We start from the raw sequence: 13,053 nt of genomic DNA, 5'->3' as shown, positions 1-13,053 counted from the left end.
TTCTACATGGGGATTATGGGTGGAATATTGTAGTTAAACATACATAGGAATATATTGAACCTATTTCCGATATGCATATGCATATTATTATTTTTCTACATGGGGATTATGGGTGGAATATTGTAGTTAAACATATGTCCCTATATGTAAATAGGGACCGGCCCGCAAAACGAGAGAAAACCAACAACAAAGCAACCGTCCATATCAGCCATTCATCCACCACGGTCTCCACCAGTGGGCAGACCTTAAAAAGTCCTTATATAAGACATAATGTCCAAATGAATAAATATACCAAGGCCAAATGAGACCTTTTTTGTTTTACGAGTACCTTGTCCTTGGATGTGTTCTCGCTAGGTCTCATTAGGCATCCCAGCATGATGTCGGAGTTGTTAGGCATCTGGTTATCCTTTGACAACTGTTTCCACCTACTGAGCTCTGACATCACTTCCGGTCGGCACACCCGCTTCATGAGCAGAGGTAAGGGTAAACATGGCATTGGGCCTGACCGAATGGATGCAGTTTAGACAAACACCTATGTAGGTGTGGTTGGGCGCCATTTTGGCACCAGTTTTGTGCCTTCATTATGTATTTTATTTTTGGCTTTTTGGATTGGCCAATTGAGAGAGGGCCCACCCAGTTTCCCAGTGACCATCCCCCTTTTGGATCCCTTAAAGGCAGGTTTGTGTGGGGGTTGTTGTGCTGGACTAGTGGGCTCTCAGGAGACCCAGACACACATCTCCCATGGAGCTTCTTTGATGCCTTGGGTGTTAGTGCAGATTTGTCCACACTTGATGGACAGGACATTGAATTAAACACTTCTTGTTTTGGGGTGAGATATACATTGTTTGTTTTGTTTAAGGTCGATTGTGTGTATGGCTTATCTGGTGAGGGTTATTTACCTTTTCTCCTCTTGGATATAGTTTGCAGGTGCATCAATTCTGATTGATGATGCATCTTGACGCGCACTCCCAGCTCATTTTTCATCTATTAGAGTTTGAACCAATGTGCTCTTGCCACCCCTCTTTGCAGGTGAGTGCAGCAGTATTCAGGTTTTTTGACCATCTCAAGTGTTGTTGGTAACACGGCTATATGGCTAGTGAAATGGGAACTTTGGTCCATCACTGATACACTTTCTTGATTTATTCCAATTAGGTGTGCTTTTTATTATAATCTACCCCATATACGGTAACCAAGTCTCATATGTGCTCCATATCAGTGAGGTGAAGTGTCTTTTCCTTTCTTGGTCTCCCCTTAGCCTGAACACATCCAACTATATAGTTACACTTTTGTGGTGTGATCTTTCATATGTGGACTGGGTGGTCAGGCAAGTTTTTTTTCATGTTGGATGGTCGGGCGGGTGTTTTTTTTCCCCTTTCTCTCTTACTTGGGGACAGTTTGTTATATATATATATATATGTGTGTGTGTGTGTGTGTTCAATTGTATGTTAATATGAAAATAATAATTAGATTCTGGTTTGTACATATACCAGATGTTTTGTGATTCACATATGGAGAATTAAGCCTTGAAGAAGCGGTAATGACTGTGAAACATGTTGGCAGGTCCCATATAAGTCATGTGATACCATATTTGATATATGTATGATATGCTCTTTACATATATTTGGGCTTTAGTTTCCCCTTTGTTTGTTTCTCTTTTATGAACACTATATACAATATCTCACAAAAGTGAGTAGACCCCTCACATTTTTGTAAATATTTTATTATATATTTTCATGTGACAACACTGAAGAAATGACACTTTGCTACAATATAAAGTAGTGAGTGTACAGCTTGTATAACAGTGTAAATTTGCTGTCCCCTCAAAATAACTCAACACAGCCATTACTGTCTAAACCGCTGACAACAAAAGTGAGTACACCCCTAAGTGAAAATGTCCAAATTGGGTCCAAAGTGTCAATATTTTTTGTGGCCACAAAGTGTCAAAGTCACAAAGTGTCAATATTTTCCAGCACTGCCTTAACCCTCTTGGGCATGGAGTTCACCAGAGCTTCAAATGTTGCCACTTGAGTCCTCTACCTCTCCTCCATGACGACATCACGGAGCTGGTGGATGTTAGAGACCTTGCGCTTCTCCACCTTCTGTTTGAGGATGCCCCACAGATGCTCAATAGGGTTTAGGCCTGGAGACATGCTTGGCCAGTCCATCACCTTTACCCTCAGCTTGTTTAGCAAGGCAGTGGTCATCTTGGAGGTGTGTTTGGGGTCCTTATCATGTTGGTATACTTCCCTGCGGCCCAGTCTCCAAAGGGAGGGGATCATGCTCTGCTTCAAAATGTCACAGTACATGTTGGCATTCATGGTTCCCTCAATGAACTGTAGCTCCCCAGTGCTGGCAGCACTCATGCAGCCCCAGAGCATGACACTCCCACCACCATGCTTGACTGTAGGCAAGACACACTTGTCTTTGTACTCCTCACCTGGTTGCCGCCACATTCGCTTGACACCATCTGAACCAAATAAGTTTATCTTGATCTCATCAGACCACAGGGCATGGTTCCAGTAATCTATGTTCTTAGTCTGCTTGTCTTCAGCAAACTGTTTGTGGCCTTTCTTATGCATCGACTTTAGAAGAGGCTTCCTTCTGAAGAACACCAATGTTTCCCCAGATCTACTCCTGTCAATCGACGCAGAAAAAGCGTTTGACAGGGTAGACTGGGGATTCATGATGACCACGCTACAACATCTCGGTCTAGGGCCTAAAATAATGAAATGGATCAAGAACCTCTATAAAGGGCCTACAGCTAGTGTAAAGGTAAATGGTAAGATGTCGCCAGTGTTTGAAATGCTCAACGGAACGCGGCAAGGATGTCCGCTCTCGCCTCTTCTATATGTACTGTCACTGGAGCCTTTTCTCGTGACTTTGCGAAATAACCGAGAGAGAGCGGGGGTGAGGGTAGGGGGAAAAGAACATAAAGTCGCGGCCTACGCCGACGATATTCTTGTGTACAGGGGCGGACTGACCATCGGGCAGTTCGGACGCTGACCGAGGGCCCGTGGCCAGTAGGGGGCCCCATGGCAGCTTTCACTTCGGGGCCCGACCTACCCGTCAGCTAGCTGTGATTGACGGGCAGATCGGGTCCCTGCTCACTGCTAAGAGACTGTAGTGCTAGTGTATACAGACCTCTCGTGATGCGCTCCTCCTCCCCCCCCGCCGGCCCCTCCTTCCCTCCCGTCCATCCCAGGTGCTTGTATCTGTCATCACCTCGGACGGACAGAAAAGAGGAGGGGCCGGCGAGGAGGAGGAGGAGCACATCACGAGAGGTCTGTATACAGCCGCTTCCCGCGCTACTCTGCATGTAGGAAGGAAAGTGCAGCAGCTTGTACCACATGCTGCTATTAAAAAGTTGCTGCACAGCTTCCCACCCACAGTGTCCCCCTGTGCCCCCCACCTTCCCACAGTTTCCCCCTGAGCCCTCCACCTCCCCACAGTGTCCCCCTGTGCCCCCCACCTCCCCACAGTGTCCCCCTGAGCCCTCCACCTCCCCACAGTGTCCCCCTGTGCCCCCCACCTCCCCACAGTGTCCCCCTGAGCCCTCCACCTCCCCACAGTGTCCCCCTGTGCCCCCCACCTCCCCACAGTGTCCCCCTGTGCCCCCCACCTCCCCACAGTTTCCCCCTGTGCCCCCCACCTCCCCACAGTGTCCCCCTGTGCCCCCCCACCTCCCCACAGTGTCCCCCTGAGCCCTCCACCTCCCCACAGTTTCCCCCTGAGCCCTCCACCCCCCCACAGTGTCCCCCTGTGCCCCCCACCTCCCCACAGTTTCCCCCTGAGCCCCCCACCTCCCCACAGTGTCCCCCTGTGCCCCCCCCTGTGCCCCCACCTCCCCACAGTTTCCCCCTGAGCCCTCCACCTCCCCACAGTGTCCCCCTGAGCCCTCCACCTCCCCACAGTGTCCCCCTGTGCCCCCCACCTCCCCACAGTTTCCCCCTGAGCCCTCCACCTCCCCACAGTGTCCCCCTGTGCCCCCCCACCTCCCCACCGTGTCCCCCTGTGCCCCCCCACCTCCCCACCGTGTCCCCCTGAGCCCTCCACCTCCCCACAGTGTCTCCCTGAGCCCTCCACCTCCCCACAGTTTCCCCCTGAGACCTCCACCTCCACACAGTGTCCCCCTGTGCCCCCCACCTCCCCACAGTTTCCCCCTGAGCCCTCCACCTCCCCACAGTGTCCCCCTGTGCCCCCCACCTCCCCACAGTGTCCCCCTGTGCCCCCCACCGTGTCCCCCTGTGCCCCCACCTCCCCACAGTTTCCCCCTGAGCCCTCCACCTCCCTACAGTGTCCCCCTGTGCCCCCAACCTCCCCACAGTTTCCCCCTGAGCCCTCCACCTCCCCACAGTGTCCCCCTGTGCCCCCCACCTCCCCACAGTTTCCCCCTGAGCCCTCCACCTCCCCACAGTGTCCCCCTGAGCCCTCCACCTCCCCACAGTGTCCCCCTGTGCCCCCCACCTCCCCACAGTTTCCCCCTGAGCCCTCCACCTCCCCACAGTGTCCCCCTGAGCCCTCCACCTCCCCACAGTGTCCCCCTGTGCCCCCCACCTCCCCACAGTGTCCCCCACCTCCCCACAGTGACCCCCTGTGCCCCCCACCTCCCCACAGTGTCCCCCTGTGCCCTCCACCTCCCCACAGTGTCCCCCTGTGCCCTTCACCCACCCCCCACGGTGACCCCCTGTGCCCTTCACCCCCCACAGTGTCCCCCTGTGTCTTCTATCCCCCCCATGGTGTCCCCCTGTGCCCTCAACCCACCTACAGTGTCCCCCTGTGCCACCCACCCATCTACAGTGTCCCCCTGTGCCACCCACCCCCCCACGGTGTCTTCCTGTGTCCTCCACCCCCACTGTGTCGCCTTCGCCTCTGATGGCTACCCTGAGAGACACTGTATTAAGTCTGGAGGATCCCAGTGCTCTACTGTGTGCCCTGTGTTTTGGTTTGTGCCCTGCTATTTGCCCTACTGCGTGCCCCATGGCCTGTGATGTGCCCTGCTGTGTACCCCCTTATGTGCCCTACTCTGTGCCCCTTGCCCTGTGATGTGCCTTGTGATGTGCCCTGCTGTGTACAGCCTGTTGTGCTCTACTGTGTGCCCTGTAATGTGCTCTACTGTGTGCCCCATGCTCTGGGATGTGTGCCCTGATGTGTACCGCCTGTGTCCTGTTCCCAAGGATGTGCCCTACTGTGTGCCCTGCTGTGTGCCCTACTATTTGCCACATGCCCTGTGATGTGCGGCCCGCTCCCTGCTGTGTATCTCCTGATGTGCTCTGTGATGTTCCCCGCTGTGTACCCACTGATGTGCCCTGTACCCCCTGTGATGCACCATGCTGTGCTCAATAATGTGCCCTGATGTGTACAGCATAATAAACCCTGCTGGGTGCCCCATTTTGTGTCCTGTGATGTGCCCCACTGTGTGCCCCATGCCCTGTGCCCCATGATGTGCCCCGTGCTCTGCTGTGTGCCATGTGATGTGCCTTACTGTGTGCCCCATGATTTATGTAAGTGGGGCTTTGTGTAGGTGTGGCTTGCATGTGGGCGGAGACACAGGGGGCCCCATGACCTTCTACTGCCCGGGGGCCCCATGAGTTGTCAGTCCGCCCCTGCTTGTGTACATGACTAAGCCTAGAGAAACCCTGTTAAATCTCCTGAAAGAAGTTCATAAATATGGTGAACTCTCAAATTTCAAAATAAATCCCGTTAAAACAGAAATATTGAACCTTGGAGTAGGAAAAAACGACATATTGGCCCTTCAAAGAGAATTTCCATTTACGTGGGTAAAAGGGGAGTTACCCTATCTAGGAATTAAGCTAACTGCATCACTCGAGAAAATTTATCCAGCAAATTACATCCCACTATTAAACGAAATCAAGGCAGAAGTTAAGAAGGTAAACATACAATCGATATCATGGATTGGAAGAGACAACATGGTTAAAATGGCAATATTACCAAAAATATTGTACAAATTCCAAATGTTACCAATAAGGATCCCACAGAGCTTCTTCAAAATCATACAAAAAAAATTAACAAAATATATATGGCAAAATAAAAAACCAAGGCTAAAATTCGCATTAATTTCCAGGAAAAGACAGCACGGGGGTTTAGCAGCACCTGATATCTCTAGGTACTATAAAGCAGTAATCATAGCACGCATGATTGAATGGACAAAAAAAAAAGAAGAAAAAAAATGGATAGAGATAGAAAACACTTTAAGTAAAACCACGCTTCACAAAAATATTTGGATTTTAAATAAACATACAATACTAGATCTTAATGCACATGATTTGACAAAAAACGTATTTAGAATTTGGGATGCACTATATTGTAAACAAAAATGGGCACATAATTCACCGTTAACGCCCCTTACGGGAACCAATTTTTTTTACACCGGGTGAGGATATCTTTCGAAGACTTAAAATAAAGAATCCACGTATTAAAGATATTATTGGAAGAGGAAAGTTGGAATCTGCACAAGAATTGGAGACCAAATTTGGTGGGAAACTACGTGAATGGGAATATTTTCAATTAAATCACTTAATAAATACATCACCGCCCCCGTTTAGAGATGGAGAAAGATTAAACCGGCTGGAAAAGCTCTATATGACCCCAATGCCACTGAAGGGAGGCATCTCGAAAGTCTATGAGTTCTTGACAGATCTTGAAGGACAAGAAAGGCCTTCCTTCATAGAAAAATGGGAAAAAGAATTAGAAATAATGTTGGATGAACAACAAATTTAGAGAATGATTGCAGGAGGCTACAATCAAACATGGGATACAAACACCATTGAGATGAATTATAAATTCCCAGCTAGGTGCTATATGACCCCGGAGAGACTCCACAAAATTAACCAAATGGGATCATCATTATGTTGGAGAAATTGCAGACAAAAAGCCACAATGATACATATATGGTGGGATTGCCCGAAAATTAGTGCATTTTGGCAAGAAGTAATCATAAGTATAAAAGAAATTACAGGTGAGCAGATAGAAAAAAATAGAATGACCTGCCTGTTCCATGACACCGACTCTTCTAAAAAGAAATATATGGAAAAAATAATGCCAAAAATATTAAATGCAGCAAAGGGTGTGATTCCAAAAAATTGGTTAAAGAGCAAAGGTCCAGCTCTAAGAGACTGGTTTAAACAAGTGGAGTACTACCACAAAATGGAACTACTATGTTGTAAAGATAAAAGGGAAATTAGATAAATGTAACTCAAATGTAAGAGGTTGGAAGGTATAAGACATTAAGAAGAAATAACATTAGGGAAAAGAGGGAAAAATGTGGGGGTAAGGCAAGGGGGGGGGACTAGTGAGGGGGGGTAGGCTGGGAAGAAAGAAAAGGGAAAAGAGGAAGGGGAAAAGAAAAAAAAGGAAAAAAAGAAAAAGGAGAGAAGGAAAGAAAATATTTGTTTTAAATTTTTTTACGGTTTTTGGTATAAATAAAAGGAAGGAACTTTGGTTTCTCTTGTTCTTTTTAGTGTTTTTGTAAAAATGCCATAATGATGTGAACTTGAGAAGGGACGGGTTTTGAACGTTAAGTTGAAATAAGTCTCTCAAAGGTAAACACTGAAGTGGTGAGAAAAAGAAGGAAAAAAGTGGGAAAAAGAAAAAAAAAAAAAGAGAAGGAAAAAGGGAAAAAAGGGAGAAGGGGAAAAAAAAAAAAAGAAGAGGCTTCCTTTTGGGATGACAGCCATGCAGACCAATTAGATGCAGTGTGTGGCGTATGGTCTAAGTACTGACAGGCTGACCCCCCCACCCCTTTAACCTCTGCAGCAATGCTGGCAGCACTCATACGTCTATTTCCCAAAGACAACCTCTGGATATGACACTGGGCACGTACCCTCAACTTCTTTGGTCGACCATGGCGAGGCCTGTTCTGAGTGGAACCTGTCCTGTTAAAGCTCTTTATTTTCTTGGCCACCATGCTGCAGCTCAGTTTCAGGGTCTTGGCAATCTTTATATAGCCTAGGCCATCTTTATGTACAGCAAAAATAATTTTTTTCAGATCCTCAGAGAGTTCTTTGCCATGAGGTGCCATGTTGAACTTCCAGTGACCAGTATGAGTGAGTGAGAACACTAAATTTAACACACCTGCTCCCCATTCACACCTGAGCCCTTGTAACACTAACAAGTCACATGACACCGGGGAGCGAAATTGGCTAATTGGGCCTAATTTGAACATTTTCACTTTTGTTGCCAGCAGTTTAGACATTAATGGCTGTGTTGAGTTATTTTGAGGGGACAGCAAATTTACACTGTTATACAAGCTGTACACTCACTACTTTACATTGTAGCAAAGTGTCATTTCTTCAGTGTTGTCACATGAAAAGATATAATAAAATATTTACAAAAATGTGAGCTGTGTACTCACTTTTGTGAGATACTGTATATTAAAGTGATTGTAAAGTCTCGTTTTTTTTTTTCTATAAAAAATAACAAACATGTTATACCCTCCTGCTTTGTTGCAGTGGATTTGCACAGAGCAGCCCCAGTCCTCCTCATCTCGGGTCCCTCTTCTGTGCTCCTCGCTCCTCCCTCCTTGGGGCACCCAAGCCAAGCTGCAGCTCCCTGTGTCCATTCAAACACACAGCCTCGGTTCGGCCGCGCCCACTTTCTATCCTGATTGGCTAACTGATTTTGATTGACAGCAGCAGGAGCCAATGGCGCAGCTGCTGTGTCTCAGACAATCAGAAGGGAGAATCCTGGACGGCCGAGACACTCGTGGACATCGCTGGAGAGAGATGGGGGTCCAGTAAGTATTAGGGGGACGCTGCACACAGAAGTTTTTTTATCTTAATGCATAGAATGCATTAAGATAAAAAACCTTTTTACTTTACAACCCCTTTAATAAATAAACCTTTTATCGTTATAATAATAATTGGGGTGTGTATATATATATATATATATATATATATATATATATATATATATATATATATATATGTATGTTTTATCTTAAACATGGGGACTACAATTTAAAAGCCCATTTTCTACAATATTCTTTTTCGTTCTAATATATATCAGGCTGATGCCCCCTAGGTGTGGAGTGTGTGGAATATGTATTTCCGTCTCCATTAGACCCTCACTCTAACAAACCCTTATGCCCTGTACACACGATCGGACATTGATCGGACATTCTGACAACAAAATCCATGGATTTTTCCAACAGATGTTGGCTCAAACTTGTCTTGCATACACACAGTCGCGCAAAGTTGTCGGAAAATCCAATCGGTCTGAACGCGGTGACGTAAAACACGTAGGTCGGGACTATAAACGGGGCAGTAGCCAATAGCTTTCGTCTCTTAATTTATTCTGAGCATGTGTGGCACTTTGTGTGTCGGATTTGTGTACACGCGATCGGAATTTAACCGATCGGATTTTGTTGTCGGAAAATTTTATAGCCTGCTCTCAAACTTTGTGTGTCGGAAATACCCACGGAAAAAGGCAGATGGAACCCACACACGATCGGAATTTCCGACAACTTTTTCCGTCGGAAAATCCGACCGTGTGTACAGGGCATTACCATTCTAATAAGACTGCTAAGAATTTGTATTGTTCACCAAAGAGAGGGAGACAGCATGCCACGTTTAACCCCCATAGACATTAATACACACATTCTTCTTCTGTTTGTTATGGATTATCGATTAGCCACAGTGCTAATATGTTATGTTCATCATGTTGCTTTTTTTTTCTGCACAGTGTATGTTTTCAAAGAATTAACATCATCCCCTTGTTCATTGGCATCCATGTGTAAATTGCACAAATGATGAGGATTTTTAGTACAGGCTATTCTTTGTGAATGGGCTTCCGTACTTTACTTTATTTTGTGTTACTGTAGGAGAAGCTAGTTTTCCCTATCACTGAATGTCAGTGAATAGATCCGCTTTTTTTTATTTAATCAAGTGCTCTCAAATACCATGCAAACATAGAGAGGTTTAGGTAGCAAGTATAATCTACTAATCCTTCGTCTGCTTTAGAGGGCTTATTCATGCAATAGATTATTGTATGCTATATATGTAGGTAGGAATTTAAAGAAAATATGGCACTACAGTTTCTTGTGATTCCAGATAGTTGCTGAAACAACACAGAACTCTGGTTTTCCTTACTATTTTGCCATGAGCTGGCTCTCTTGAGTGGCAGCTAGATAAATCTTAAAGGGATTTTTCTGTTTTTTTTTTATCTAATATGATCAGAACTTAAAAAATTAATAACACTTTCTTCTTTTTTTTTGATATATTGGATTTTAAAGCATAACTAAAGTTCCGTTGTAAGAAACAGTGAGCAAGCAGACATTTATTGCAGAAGAGACCTGCAATGTCTCATCTGCAAAAAATGCCCCTACATGCCTGCTCGCTGTCTTCTCCAGTGTTGTAAACTGAGCTGTGCATGCACACGGGCAGATAACATCAATCCATGCTAGCCAATATAGAGGCCTAAAGACCAGCACTCAGAAGAAGGTGCTGGTGAGGGACTGCTGGATAGGTGAGTATTCACCCTTTAGTCCTGCTTTAATATTTTGCATTTTTGACCTGAAGGTGGAGCTCTCAGCTTCTTACATTTATCTCTTTATTTAAGCCTGTTTCCAGGCTTCATAATTAAGTGTTCTTGCATAGCAAGACCACTTACTGTTATCTCACATATATATTATTCTTATTATTATAGCCAAATTTACCACCCTAACTCCTCCCACAGTTTTTACACTACATAGACAAGTAATATACCGAAACGTGCGGATTGTTCCCGAATGGTGTGCTATTACTTTGTGGAACGTTTCGCCGAATGGTTCACGAAATATCGTTGTTTTTGCGGCGAAATTGGTCCCATAGGAATGAATGGGGAAACTAGAGTGGGAGATGACAAAAGCTGGAAAATCAGAACATGATTTCTAAACTGCCGCCACTCCCTCATTTTCAAGCCCACCTACACAAATCTTATATCAAAACGTTCAGCTATCCCTGCTGCCACTAAACATGCCCACGGCTAAGCCATAGTCCTGATAGTTTTCACAATATGACCATTTGTTTACAACTCACGCCGTCCATTGACATTCATTGAAACTACACTCTAGCCCCTACAAATTTGAAGGGCAATTTCTAAACTGCGACTGTGCCTTCATTTTTAATATTTCAGAGACATACTATACATCAAAATCTAGGTCTGGGTCTTGTGATTCTCACAATATAAAGATCTATCTTCGCTGTAGGATGTATAGTTTTTAAAATACGGCCATTTGTTTAGAGGTCATTTCAGGAAATTTTAGCCATTAATCAGAGTGTACTGTTAGTGTTTGTTTTGTTGCCATGGTTACCAAAGCTTCTGTTATACACAGGGGGGAAGGTGGCTGGAGCATCTCAGCTCTGATTACAGAGCCCGGGGGAGGGGACAGACACACCATGTACTGATTTATAATAGAGGAATATGATGGGGCAGTTTTGATGGGGTAATTCTGATGGGGCAGTTTTGATGAAGTAGTATTTGGGAAGCATAAACAGGGCATGAGCGTTGCTAGGAAACAGTGGTTGTAAACACAAGATGCTGAGACACTCCAAATGCATGTGACTTCATCTGCTAGACTTGATAATGCTTGTAGACTCCTCCCACAGTTTTCACACTACAGAGACAAATAATATACCGAAACGAGCGGATTGTTCCCGATTGGTGTGTTATTACTTTGTGGAATGTTTTGCCGAATGGTCCACGAAATGACGTTTTTGCGGCGAAATTGGTCCCATAGGAATGAATGGCGAAATGTTCAAAACTAGAGTGGGAGGTGACAAAAGCTGACAACCCCATGATCAGCCAAAACATTATGACCACCCCATGATCAGCCAAAACATTATGACCGCCCCATGTAAAAAAAAAAAATATTTTTGAAAAAAAAAAAAAATTTTTGAAAAAAGTAAAAAAATAATTTTTGAAAAAAAAAAAAATCATTTTTGAAAAAAAAAAAAAAAATATTTTTGAAAAAAAAAATATTTTTGAAAAAAAAAATTATTTTTGAAAAAAAAAAATATTTTTGAAAAAAAAATTTCTTTTAAAAAAAAAATTATTTTTGAAAAAAAAATATATTTGAAAAAAAAAAATATTTTTGAAAAAAAAAATTATTTTTGAAAAAAAAATTACTTTAAAAAAAATAATAATTTCGAAAAAAAAATTATTTTTGAAATAAAAAAATTCATTTTTGAAAAAAAAAATTACCTTTGAAAAAAAAAATTACTTTTGAAAAAAAAAATCATTTTTGAAGAAAAAAAAATCATTTTTGATTAAAAAAAATTCATTTTTGAAAAAAAAAATTACTTTTGAAAAAAATGTTCAGCTCTTTCAGCGAATGATGGAACTTTTTTACTACTATTTATACTTTTTAAAATATTAAGCTTTTTAACACTTTTCACAGTTACTCAAGCCACTCCACCCCACCCAGTTACTCCGCCCACTCCAGTTGTAGAGGCAAGAACACTTTTCACAATTTCCCCAGAAATTGTACCTTTTCTAGTTTAAGCTACAACTTATATAATGTACACTACTATATACAGTAAGTCACGGCAGGATGGTCTAGTTTACATTTTCAGTCAGAGAATTTTAAACTGAGTGGACAAATTTTAACTGAGCTGTTAATTTTTAAGCAAATTTCCTACAAAAAAAAAAAAAGTAAATAATAAGAAAGGATGGAAAACATGTTAATAAGGACCATGCTTACTAAGAAGGGTGCTCAGAATATTGCACAGAAAGCACCTTTAAAGCGCCAAGCCATGCGACAATGATCCACCTTCCCTGTGGCTCCTAGCTCCCAGGTGAATGTACCTGTCTTTTGGATATGCACCACGTTTCATACCAGGTGTCTTTATCCAGTACTCTTTCTGGGTATACATATTTTATAACTGTATTAGACATTCCATAAATTAACTACTGATTTTACACTTGACTGTGACCATACATTTGTTGAAGCAAACAAATTGTTTTACAAGATCCATGTGCGTGAGGAAAGCCAGTGTGCCTTGTTGTTCATTTAGCACCCTGCTCCTGTTGATCAGGCGCTTATATGCAAATTTAGTG

Source organism: Aquarana catesbeiana, linkage group LG08 (genome assembly GCF_042186555.1).
Source record: "Aquarana catesbeiana isolate 2022-GZ linkage group LG08, ASM4218655v1, whole genome shotgun sequence".
Classification (NCBI taxonomy): Eukaryota; Metazoa; Chordata; class Amphibia; order Anura; family Ranidae; genus Aquarana; species Aquarana catesbeiana.
This window is presented reverse-complemented; position numbering follows the sequence as displayed.